Genomic DNA, 12,948 nt, shown 5'->3' with positions numbered 1-12,948 from the left:
CACGAATTTTAGGAAAAATGCGTCAGTTAAGTAATCTCGAAATGTTTTTCGTTGCACCCACATCTATAGAATTTTCTAGATTTTATCCCAATCGAGGAAACTTCAAATGTTAAAATTTAGTGCCACATAGGATGAATACGTGAGATTAGAAAATTTGTGATGAGAATCAAATTGTACAGGTAATCTGAGACTAAGATCTTAATGAACAACAGAACTTTGTATCACATGGGGGCTTTTTCCGCGTAGAAATTCCACCTCGCCGTAATAGCAAAGCGTTAACTATCATGTAAATGAGTGGACTAAGACAATAGATACCAACAAAATTCCATCCTCCATATTTGGCACACGAATGAAAACAATTAGACACGTATACTCCAGATGTGAACGCAAACGTGGTACTGGTATTACACGGAAATCGAGGTCATAGTTCAAATGCATTGGCAAATTACCTTGCTTACTGGAATAACAACGGTGCCAATGCTCTCCGTGTGTCAGGAGTTCATTAGTAAATCCATTTAAGACAATTCGCGACTACACTGTTAATAGCAAAAATTTAGGTTAAGTGAGCGAAGTCTGTCCCAGGCATAAAGGGCGCGTCTCCCACATACAAACCCGCTTCACGAAGGTCTCATGTCACCCCATCCCGAAGGTTACTTTCTGATATTTGATGGGTCGCCACCTTTTACGACCTAAGGGATATAAATCCAGCCCGGCCTTGTTGCCGTTATTGCTTAAGGGAAAGTCAATAAAACGTGAACGAAAAACCTAATTTTCCAGGCAAGACTTCATTTTTTCCCCTAAGATTACGACACAACTCGCTAGATTCATTAAAACTAACAACGGGCAAAGGTCAAGGCAAAATTTGCCGTTTCTGGGCGTTGCGGGACAGGGTGCGCCCTGTTTCCCTCCCGTGTCCCAATTCGGTGTCCTTTAGCGTACTTTTAATGATGTAGCCTATCTATTTAAAGACATACTATACATACGTGCACCCTACAGGTGTGGCAATGAAGTGGTGTAATGCACTTCAGGCTATTACAATGGAGGAAAGTCAAATAAAGGCGGGTGAAATAGTTCCGGAATATCACACATATCCCTCGAGACGTAACTGAAAATATTTATTATACAGGGCGTTTGTACCAACTTTGAGGCGTGAACTTTCGTTTAACTTTAAGATTATTGAGCTACAGGGATTCAAGAAGAGAAATTTTGTTTGGTGTTATGATTATTTTTGTCCAACAACATGTTATTGACGAAATTCTGGATACTGGGAGTGTCGGTGACAGGAAACTCAAATGTTTGTTGAGTTTTTGGTTCAATGCTAGAGGGCGCCACACACAATGCATAAACACTAAGACTTGTGGTTATTTAAATCCAGGTGAAACGCGGTAACTATTTTTCCTGCTCTCCTTGTAAAAATGTGTTAGAAAGAGAATGTTCTCGAAACCGCCTCTGCTAGACCTAACGGACAATGTGTTCTCTCTAAGGCATGGCTTTTTAGATTTTTCGAAAACGGGTCACTGAAACGGGCACATTGAAAACGAAGTAACTCAATCAATTTTAGTTGGAAATCGGACCTGAGGATGCGCAATCAAATTTGATCGATTTACTCCCGTTTCGAACGGATCCTATAAATCCATCGAAAAGGCGTTATCCTGTACTTACGTTACAGAGGAAATAAATAAGGAAACCGGGAATTTATAACTCTCTGGATTTCTCCAACTTTGATGAGGAAACCGGGGGAAGGTGGAACGCGTACGCGATAGATAGAAAGGCGGTAGTAACCCGGATTTTCGCATGCACTTTTTCCACCCATAATAAGATAGTATCTTCAGCTGCTTAATATTTCTGGTACATTATGTCAGTTCTGAGATCAAAAGTCAACATCTTCATCGAGTTTACGATGCCGTATTTGCAGCAAGTAATTGAATAATTCACCGGCACCAGAGCGGAACGAATTAGCCACATTATAACGATGACTCTGAATGCGATCGGTAATCTACGGTTTTGTATGTGAAACACGACCTCAAAGGGTTACAGTATGGGTCACAAAGGGGTATTAGCTTTATCTTTAGGACGTGATCGAACTCGGTAAGTGTTCGCTTTCAATGTGTCGACTCTCCTTTTTCCATGATTATCATTATGAAAATTGTTTCTAGCGATTCCGTTCTAAGTCCAAAGAGTAATTAAACCGTGACTAAATTATTTATTTTTGTGTTTGGGGCTCCGACGTTTATCTGACGGATAAAAGTGGGCAATTACCATTTTAAACTTATCTCGTAGTAACACCTCGACGCGATGCACGTCGTGAAATGGCAATTAAGGAACAGTTACTTTTAATTAAGCGATTTTAATCGTGAGATTATGTTCTTAATTTCTACCACCTTGTTTTTTCTTTCGATTTTAAATTGCGCCCGTTTCTTGTCAACAACACTAATGCTCTCTTTGATGCCTGTTGATTGGACGTCGTGTTTACTGCCTGGAGATATTTAAAAAAGCTTTATTTCATTATTAATCATATCTTATTTGTTTTCTCGTTTATGGCAAATAAGACGTCGCTTGCTCGCGCCAACTTCTGAAGTCAGACCGTTTCCAGCTGCTTGTCCCAAAGAAAATGATGTGTCAAGGAAAGAGCACACCCCAGAAAATACTAGTTAACGCGATAATTTCTCTTATTCAAACCCGAAATTTCACACTGTCCTGCCTTAGGTATCCAGCTACCCTTCACACTCATTATTTGAAGTATTTCTTCTATTCCTCTCTAAAGGCAATTTTTCATCGTACGCTGTTAATCATCAATTATTTTAGATAGCAATTCTGGATCAATGGAATCGGGGTCGCTTGTCAATTTCTATAAACATCAAAGGAACTTTTATCCGCAGGAGCTATCTGCGAGCGAAAACAACACCAGAAGTGCCAGAACTGTCGGGGCCATTTTTTACATGAGCCAAAGCCGAATTGTAGCTAGAATTTTAATTGCTTGGGGTTCTTCACACCCACTCGGGCGTGACGTAGAAGCGGAAGTGATCGAGAAAATGTACACACATATTTCTAAGTAATGAATTATAATAGTAAGAATACGTATTTATACATAAAATACGTAATCAAAATACGTCATTAAAGTACTAAAAAAAACGCATAACGGCCCCCTTTCAGCCGTTTTTATGAAGGGGTGGAGGTTCATTGAATAAGACATGACAAAAGCCATTATTTGCCAGTAGCTTTTATACGGTTAGGGCGCCAACTCAGGCGCCAAGCCGTCTGCCCTCGAAGGACTGAACTATATGCGATGAAATGGCCCTCGAGGCTATAAATAAGACCTTCGTAATCCCCTGCTGAGAATTCGAGCAGTTACGATATGTCTGTTGGAAGGGACGAATAATTGGCGGGTTTTAAGGGACATTTCAAGAGCTGACGTGGTCGAGTGCGCGTACATGTGATCATATTTTGAGTCACGTTCTGAAAATACTTGAAGCTGTAAAAATAAAAACGCAACAAAATGAAATAAAAACGCAACAAAATGAAATAAAAACGTAACAAAATGAAATAAAAACGGAACAAAATGAAATAAAAACGCAACAAAATGAAATAAAAACGTAACAAAATTAAATAAAAACGCAACAAAATGAAATAAAAACGTAACAAAATTAAATAAAACACCAAATTTCAGAACCATCAATTTTCCGAGGTACCGATCCCCGCAGTTTATTACAGAATACTCGATCTAGCACAGATTAAACGATATGCAATCTTCGAAGAGTTTATAATTCTGTTTGCTCAAGTGCAGCAGGAATTGCGTTGACACCTAGGTGATAAACACTAATTAATCAAGCAGGTAATTTAGTACTTAGTGATTGTTTATATAAGATTACTTACTGGTATGTTTTATGGGCACGATGGCAAATTTAGAAAGTGTCGTGCGAAAGTGGCCGCTTCCAACCGCTTATTTATTAATTTACTATTAATAGAGAAGTAGTTAAGTTATTAATTTGTAGTCATCGTCAGTGAGAGTGGTTTAATCGTGCTTTTTGCTATTTAAATTATGCGTTAAAAAATAATGTTTCAATGGTATTCACACCCAATCTGTCTAGTGTACGTAGCGATTTTTGAATGATAACTTTGAAGCGTTTCCGAAGATGGTTATTTCGTTTCCATGAAACCGTTAAACTTGACTAAATGGACCAAAGCTAAAAGCAAATTCTGAGGTCTAAAATTTAAAATAACCATAACATAGTTTAACATAATTTTCTATGGTTTCTGCAAAAAAATATATTTCAACAGAAAAAACGTAATTTTGGATTTGATAAATAAAAGGAAAATACAAAAGTTATTCGAAAAATAACTTTTAATAAATTTTTATTTGAATTTGTTTCGGTTTTCTTCTACAAATCATTCTGACCTATACTCTATTATTTTGTTCTTTTAGCGCTAAGAGACAGGATAGAAAATTGCTATGTAGACGGATAAGAAAAAAATAATAGTTCAATAGTTTGTCAGAGGATGCCTTTCTCATACTATCTTGTGAAAATCATTTGATCTTCAGTTCTTAATAAATATGTACATTTAAAAACGGATTTCTGTTCGTAATCTCTTGTTCAATAATACATTTCAATTTTGAATAAAATTTATTAAACCTGTGTGAGTCTTCGGGATCTCCATAATTAAGCCATCGAAACAAACATTATCTAAAAGGGTATTGAAAGGTAATTTCTTATGCACTCTTGATCAGTTAATAAATGATCATTTTAATGCAAATAAACATCCAAAGGTTACCGCCTTAAATTCCAGAAAGTGACGGATATAAAAGTTTATGATACATGAGTTCCTCTCTCAGTAAAAAAAAACAAACGTAAATGATTTCTGAGATACTGATGCCCACCGAATTGTCACCGGTAGATTATACATAAGGAAGTCTTCGTAGCGTGCTCAACCCATGGAATGCTTTTATGTAGATTTCACTTCTGTGGTTTTTTAATGGTTTTATGTTGATTGCCCCTTTGCATCGTGTTTGACGGTTATTCTGCATTTTGTGACGATTGTCTTTTTAGTTCTGAAGAAGTTTTCCAATTAATGCGCAACGTCGACTGAACGCAAAATCCCATTTTCATTGCCTGTTATTGCCTCCTTAGCCGATGAAATCCCATTAAATATATCGTCTGAGCTGTTTATAGGAAAACTTTCAGAAGAAGACCTGGTTATCAACTAACCATCTCTATTTACATAGTTCAAGAGGCAAAGCGCCATTATTCATTTTGTAAATGCAAAAAGTAAAAATAATAGATATACGCTGTCCCGTAGCATAAGCTAATAGTTCATGAAAACTTGTATTTCAGCACAGTTCTAGGTTTCAACATCTCCCAAAACGGGCATATATTACACATTCCATATACTACAAGACGTTTATTGCCTCTGATTAGCCACTCAAACACATACTTTAGATATCTCGGACATTAATCACTCTTAAAGACCGCTGCTGTTTATAAACAATCTGCCGAATGTGTCACATTTATTTCGATTAACACAGACAATCTGCTTTTCCAGGGTAAAAGTTTGTGTGGACAATGTAGTATGTATTAGAACTAAATCAGGGGAAAATACGTAAGAGCCCTGTCGTGTATGTCCCCTCGGGGTGATTCAACGGTAATAATTCACTTTCCTCCCCGGTATGGTCGCCGAGGAGAAAACGCATTTTACGCTGCAGTTGAGCTCAGCTTCGAAAACTGTATTGTCATCATTGCATAAGAACTCTTTCGAGGTGTGTGCGCTGATTTGTTGGATTTGAAACAAAAACAATAATTGCTAGATATGAATGTTACTTCCTCTAAACACAATAACGTGTATGACGAATTCAAAACGTGCACAAAACAAACAAAAACATTGCGCACCGATATAATTATAGGGGAAAAATAGACCCTAGAAGCGTTTAATCTAGCTTGAAGTAATTATAGGTCTTACGAAATGAAAACCTTCAGATATATCACGTTTTTCTACGATTTTTTCTTCGATGCGTGACATTTCTATCTTACGTAGAAAAAGGTGATTGTCTTTGTCTTAGGCAAATACGTGCTAGCTCAAAGCTAAATGGAAGGAGGTGCAACTATGCGAACGCGATTATCGATATTTGTATTCTTTGAAGCAAAGCTACAGACTGAGGAACTTTAGTTTTTCTCGAGTTGACGGTCCGAGTTCGGACAGGCGATTTTTTGGTCAAAACATTCGGTAATCCTTCTCGACTTATGGCGATTGCGCCCGCGACACAGTTAACACGCATGTGTTGTGTTCCCACGTACCATCCAGACGATCACCTCACTCACCCTTTTATCCGCGTAAACCCAACTTCCCATATACGTACCACTGCACCGTCCGCTTTGAAACTTCCTCATTTTCATGACGTAGATGTGAGTTAAAGGAGAGACTCGATAGAACTAAATAGGTAATTTTCAATCACGGCTAAGATTACGTCGGATTTCTTAGAGATATTTTCTAATAAACCTCCACAATAAATCATGCGTTTGTAAACTTTTTTTTACTAACTCCACGTACAGGGTGTGGTAATGACCCCTTTCGGTAGAGGTAAACATTGTGCAACTGTTATACAACAATTTGAAATTCATAGGAAAAAAACGGAATGTCAGCATTCATTTTAAAGTATTTGAAAGGTGTGTTATTCAGCAGAAATCTCAACAGTTGACTCTGCCGAACGGTGTCAACACTTATGGCGGATGTTTATTATTTAGGTTGGAGTGATTCCTAAAGCTACGTATGGACTTGAATACAATCAGTGGAAACACCGTCGGTCCAATATACAGCGTGTCCCAGAATAAGGGGGTCAACGCTTAACCACATATTCCTTGGTCAAAGATATATCGATTCATGGTGATGCACTTATATACGAAATCGTCTCCTTCCGGAGATGCAAGCTCTTAAAGTTTCGCTTTTTTAAAAATTTTTGCAGATAAATCGAAAACGGCTAGATGGATTTGGAGCCTACATTAGACGAAAGAAAATTAATAGAGGAAATAATGCACCTCTTCAATGGCCGCCTAGATCTCCAGATCTAACTCCCTGCGACTTTTCCATTTGGGGTACGCTAAAATCTCGCGTATATGCTGTTCCTATTCAAATTGAAGACCACCTAAGAAATAGAATTTTGCAAGCAGCTGATGGAGTGCGCAATGATCCAATGATGTTGGGAAGATTAAAATTTAATTTCCTTCGACGCACGAATCTCTGTATTCGAGAACGGGGTGGTCACGTTGAGCACTTATTAAATTAATTGTTTATCGAAATGTATGCTTTTATTTCCTTCTGAAGGGTATATATTGACTGACATTATCAACAATTTTAATTTTTTTCCGTCTAATGAAGGCTCCAAATCAAAATTCAATAAGAGATTTAAAAAAATTTGCGTAACTGGCCGGGAATTTCATTTTAAAAAAATCAACTGTCTGCATGAACGAATAAAAAAAATTCTGGTGTATTTAACATTCGACCTTGTAGCAATTGACCACTACCCCGGGTGATTTTACCATAATAAGCCCCGTCGAATGTGCCCCGAGAAGTAGAAAGATTATACACCAAATTTAGTAGCAATCCATCTAGCCGTTTTCGATTTATCTGCAAAAATTAAAAAAAAAAAGTGAAACTTTAAGACCTTGTATCTCCAGAAGGGGACAATTTCGTATATAAGTGTATCACCATGAATCGATATATTTTTGACCAAGGAATATGTGGTTAAGCGTTGACCCCCTTATTCTGGGACACCCTGTATAATAGTTTTTTTTAGACAGTTGGCTGATTATAATCGGTAAATTTCAAAACATAGATATATCTCCTTCACATCAAAAGTTGTTTCAATGATTTCTTTGATAAAACGTCGTCCCATGTTGCTATTATGTCGGCTAAGAGTTGGCCGACTCACAATCGGTGGCCACAAGAAAGATATTCTCAGGCAGCAATGTTTCCCCCGATTGTATCTATTGTATCAACTATTGACAGAATGACAAACGGTAGAAACGTGCAGAAACTGGATCGAAGTCCTCAAGAAACCAGTTATATTCATTCCGAACGTGAAATTATCTTCGTATTCGCCTAGTACGTTCTCTAAATTTTCAAGACTTTATTAGACTAATAGCATAAATGATCACGAGCCTTTCGTTAAAACCTTCTTGGCCCTGGGATCACATCCAAACACCCCAAATCTAAAATGTAAACATGCATACCACCACAATTATTAATAACATTAATTTTTTCCTAACGAATATGTCTAAAATATTCCTGACCATAGAAAACAAGGTGTTAACAAGACGGTGCACTGTCGTATCTTGGATGAAATAATCAAAGCACATCAGTACTTTTTTCTACATTCAGAGTCCGGAGGGCTTCAATGCTCAAACTGCGTTCGTCCGTCTATTACTGACAATCGGTCGTGTTCCCACGCGCCCCAGACATTAACGTTTAAAATAGTACAAGCAGTCCCGTGTTCCGACAACACGCGTACTTTTCGACCGACTTCCTGACCTTAAATAAGTTTCTGGCCCAATTACGCGTTATTGATTGAGCTTTGATTATCAGAGTGAATCAGGGGGAATAGAGACCGAGAACTCGCAGTTACTCTAACTTCTCAGAAGCATTTTCAATATAGCACAAAAACTACGTAACAGTAGTTATTATTAACAATTCCATCGTAAAATAAGCATTACAACCGGAATGGGCGACCGTAACGCAGGCTGCTTTATAGCAGAGGGTAACGGACTGCTGTCAACTAACTCGTAATTGTCACGTGACGAGAAATTATGGGGTTTATGTGGGGCTTAATTCACTCGACGGGCTACTAATACGGTGTAGAACCGGGTATAGAAGTACCACTCTTTGCCCAACGGATTTATTTGACAGCGCTCGTTATGGTGCGGGCTGATTGCTGTTATGACGGGACGTTTCAAAAATGTGAAAAACTCGTTTTGGGATTGGTCGGGCACGCAAAGCGAGCACACATCTCCGACGTGTTATCGAAACCCGAAGAGTTATTGATTATCATGGTTTTTATTCAACAATTAATTTAAATAATTTGGAAAGATATGGCAGGCAAAGGTCAGATCAACATGTACACTTATTGGGGTTAGGAAATTGCAAACGAGTGTGGTCATGTTACATCTGGCATTTGAGATGAAATAACTAGTGTTCGTAACACACAAACATAATTTTCTGATTTATCAAAAGCATGTTTCAAGTAATCTTAATAGTTGTAACATACCGGGTGGATAATTTACGAAGTGCGAAATAAAAGGTATCTACGTGTTAAATTGAATACGTGGAAAGTAGAATGAAGCAAAACGCTCCTTTGAAAACTATCGAGTCCCGTCTGACAGGACACGCCCGCACCGCCCCGGGTAATCTGGCGCAGTGGGAACCGTCCATAGAGAGCTGGCACGTGACTATTCGACGAATATCGGGTTTCCGAAAACCTACGAAGTACTGCTAACAATTAAATAAATATACGATGTGAAATAATCACACATACGTTTAATATATGTGAGTAACTTGACCATGAAAGTGAGCATGCCTTACGCATGCATACATTTGACTCAGAATTTCAAGGAAATGTCTTACTATTACTACTACTACCAGATAGAAGATTAATCGTAAACATTACATAAAAAACGGCGTGTTTAGACCAAAGCAACCAATAAATATACAGCCTTACCTTGATGTTTATTGACACACGGAATTGATTGTGTTCTTAATGTCCAGCCAAATTAGCCTCGTTACCTGGTCGAATTATGTGCCGAAAACAGAGTATTAGCGCTGTTGGGCAAACATCAATTAGAGCTAAACCGCGAAATATCTGGCATTTTTCTGCATCCATGCAACACCACGTTAAACAGTACTTTCGGAGCGAGATTTATGGCTTGTGCCATTTCGCCATTGTATGTAAAAATAGCTGGGACAATGGCTTGGCCTGTTTGTAATGGATGCCACGCACCGTTTTGACAAAAGAGAAAGAACGGGTACTTTATTCCTCGGCCGTAAATAATAAAGCGTTCCACATGAGATTTACTTCGACGTCTGACCGGGCTATTTAGGTAAGGTTTTGTTGAATCAAAATTTCTTACCAATAGAGATTGTAGTTTTATTTTCCTACGCCTAGGTGATATTCTAGACATGCCTGTCTGCTAAACTACGACGATAATACGGGGTGTTAATTAGGTACATGTACTTAATTTAAGGGATGAATCTTTAACTGATTTTATCACAGAAAGTTTCGATAAACGTAGGTCCGCAATGTCTTCGTTTAGGAATTAGAATGGGCTTTTCTCTTCCAAATCGAACACATAATTAAACAAGGAACAAAATATTGGAAACGAACAGTGGCGTACCACATTTTTCCTTTAAAATATCCAGCAATTATCCCGCCTGCACGCCACTGCTTACACTACAGCCACTGTTTTTAGCGTAAAATACGAGTTGCTGACTCTTAAACCCTGCAAGATGTCGTTAAAATGTCTCAAGTGATTACGGAAATATCTTTTTAAATGCAATTTTTTAAAGAAATTTTCACACCCTGTATTTCCGCAACGAAGCATTTTTGGAATATGGTTTATATAACAAAATTACCTTTATTTCAGCTGTAGAATACGCTCCCGAAGTTATGTACCGTTCTTAGGAAACACCCTTGGTAAATTGAAAATTTTTTTGAGAATCCGTTAAACTGTAATAAACACTTTTAAAATTCGTGCACTATAATTAGCTTTCTTTAATAATCATAGCAACCAATCCAAGGCATAACTTGACAACAATTTGTGTTATTTAATGTTATTATTGAAGATTAAATAAAATTTCATATTATGGGAAAACGGTAAAAGATGGGTATAGAACACTATAGTATCAATTGAATGGGAATTAATGAGCGATTCTAAGTAAGACGTAAAAATGTATATGTTCCATTTGAAATAAGAAAGTTATGCTAAATTATAAGGGAGCAAAATTTGACCGCTCTTTTTGCTTACCCTGTATATCAGTTTAGTAAAAAAATAATAGCCAAGTAAGTAAGTAACTAAGTAATTCATTTCACCTAGTAAAAAAAAATTTCTCAACTCTTGCATTTTTATACAGGGTAAGTCGGGAGGATCGTGCGAAACTTCAGGAGCGTGTTGTACATGAAAAATAAATGTAAAAAAACTCAAATGTTGTTATCCGATTTTCGTTTGTTTGCAAGTTATAGCGTAAATAAAATTAAAACATAAAGGTTAAGCAACATTTAGACGAAACGTTTCCTGGACGTTGGATTGGTCGTGGTGGCCCTATTAGTTGGCCTCCAAGATCTCCAGACCTCACACCACTAGACTATTGTTGGTGGGGTTGGTTTAAGACTGAAGTGTACAGAGTAAATGTGGACACTCAAGATGCACTAATTCGACGCATTAGAAATGCTGCAGCTGCCATTAAAGAAAGACATGAAACAATCAGGAGCGCAACGAATGCTCTTCATAGACGAAGCCGAAAATGTTTAGAAGTTAATGGCGATATTTTTGAACATTTACTATGATGATATCCAAACGTTAATTTATGGAATTTCTTATGAAATTTATAAATTTTTTAAATTTAATGTTTTAATTTTATTTACGCTATAACTTGCAAACAAACGAAAATCGGATAACAACATTTGAGTTTTTTTACATTTATTTTTCATGTACAACACGCTCCTGAAGTTTGGCACGATCCTCCCGACTCACCCTGTATTTTCTAAAATTTCTCGAGAAGCGATTGTTACAGACCCAATGTGTGTTATACAAACTTGTACTGTTTTCCTCTTATAATTCAAAATATGTAATAAAATATAGGGCGTTCCATTAAAAAAAAAAAACATACAGTAGTGGAGGAAATTAGAGCGACTTTTTTTATTTCCCAATAAATAAACAAATATACTTGTTTACTAAATTCAGTGCCTATCATACGTCTCTATGAAACATACCAGGAAAGTTTTTTAGCATTAGTCCTTATATTTGTTTATTGCAAGAGTACCAAATAATTTTTTGTGAAATTTCCATTAAAAAAAACATGTTTGAGATGTATCTTTGTTTCTATGCACCCTGTATAAACGAAAATACTTTTAAAATGCATCTTGCAAGGACCTACATACACCTCTAAAAACAATTTTCGATCAAATTATTAACAAGGACGTAATACCCCGAGGCGCTCTTGGTGCCCCACCCTGTATATATTTTTGGTTTCAACAACTAAACTTGTTCAATTTTTTAATGAAGTATTTGTTTTAGCGTAAGAAACACGCCGAAAATAATTTAAATAAAACCATTTTTACAGAGTGTTTTCTTTTTTATGTCACGTGGCGTGTTTGACCAATGGAAAATAGTGATATCAACTTTTCCATTAAGAACGTTGCCATCGACTTCGGGTTGTCATTCTTGTGTTTTCCGAAACCACGACTCTTAGAGGTAAATCGCTGACGCAAGTTTTCCGCTGGATGTCGAAGTTGTTCGCAGTGTCACATTTGCAACTTACTCTCGACCTTTGACAATTCATATCGAGTGGCCATCGTCAAGAGCTGATGGTCTCCAACGGAGTAGGTGTTGATTAAATTAGACACCACGAACAAAAGAGCATAGAGTACTTTTGTTTTGATTGTTTCGAACTAGTACCGTTTCGCACGCGCTTTCATGTAATATAACAACCGAACGTTATCGCGTGGGCGTAGGCAACCAGTCATTCTAATAAGCGCAGACGAAGAAGATCGCGTCTTGCGAGCCAGGACAGATTGTATTGTGCCTGGTCAGGCATACGTGTGGGTGATACGAGGCGAGAAAGCGCGACCAGGAACCAGATAACGAGATAGTCGACGACGAACAAATAAAAATCCAGATCATAAAGTGGAAATTGATTCGATGGCTGCCGTTTGTTTATTCGGCCCTAATTGTCTTTTTTTTACATAACGAG

The 12,948-nt window shown here is 37.4% G+C and overlaps 1 protein-coding gene across 16 annotated transcripts in view; it reads right to left on the bottom strand.

Annotated features, from left to right (window-relative positions):
• Positions 1-12,948, bottom strand: part of RhoGAP19D (Rho GTPase activating protein at 19D) — a 167,166-nt gene that overhangs the window by 133,993 nt on the left and 20,225 nt on the right. The gene's annotated exons all lie outside the window — the stretch shown is intronic.

Source organism: Euwallacea fornicatus, chromosome 34 (genome assembly GCF_040115645.1).
Source record: "Euwallacea fornicatus isolate EFF26 chromosome 34, ASM4011564v1, whole genome shotgun sequence".
Classification (NCBI taxonomy): domain Eukaryota; kingdom Metazoa; phylum Arthropoda; class Insecta; order Coleoptera; family Curculionidae; genus Euwallacea; species Euwallacea fornicatus.
This window is presented reverse-complemented; position numbering and strand designations above follow the sequence as displayed.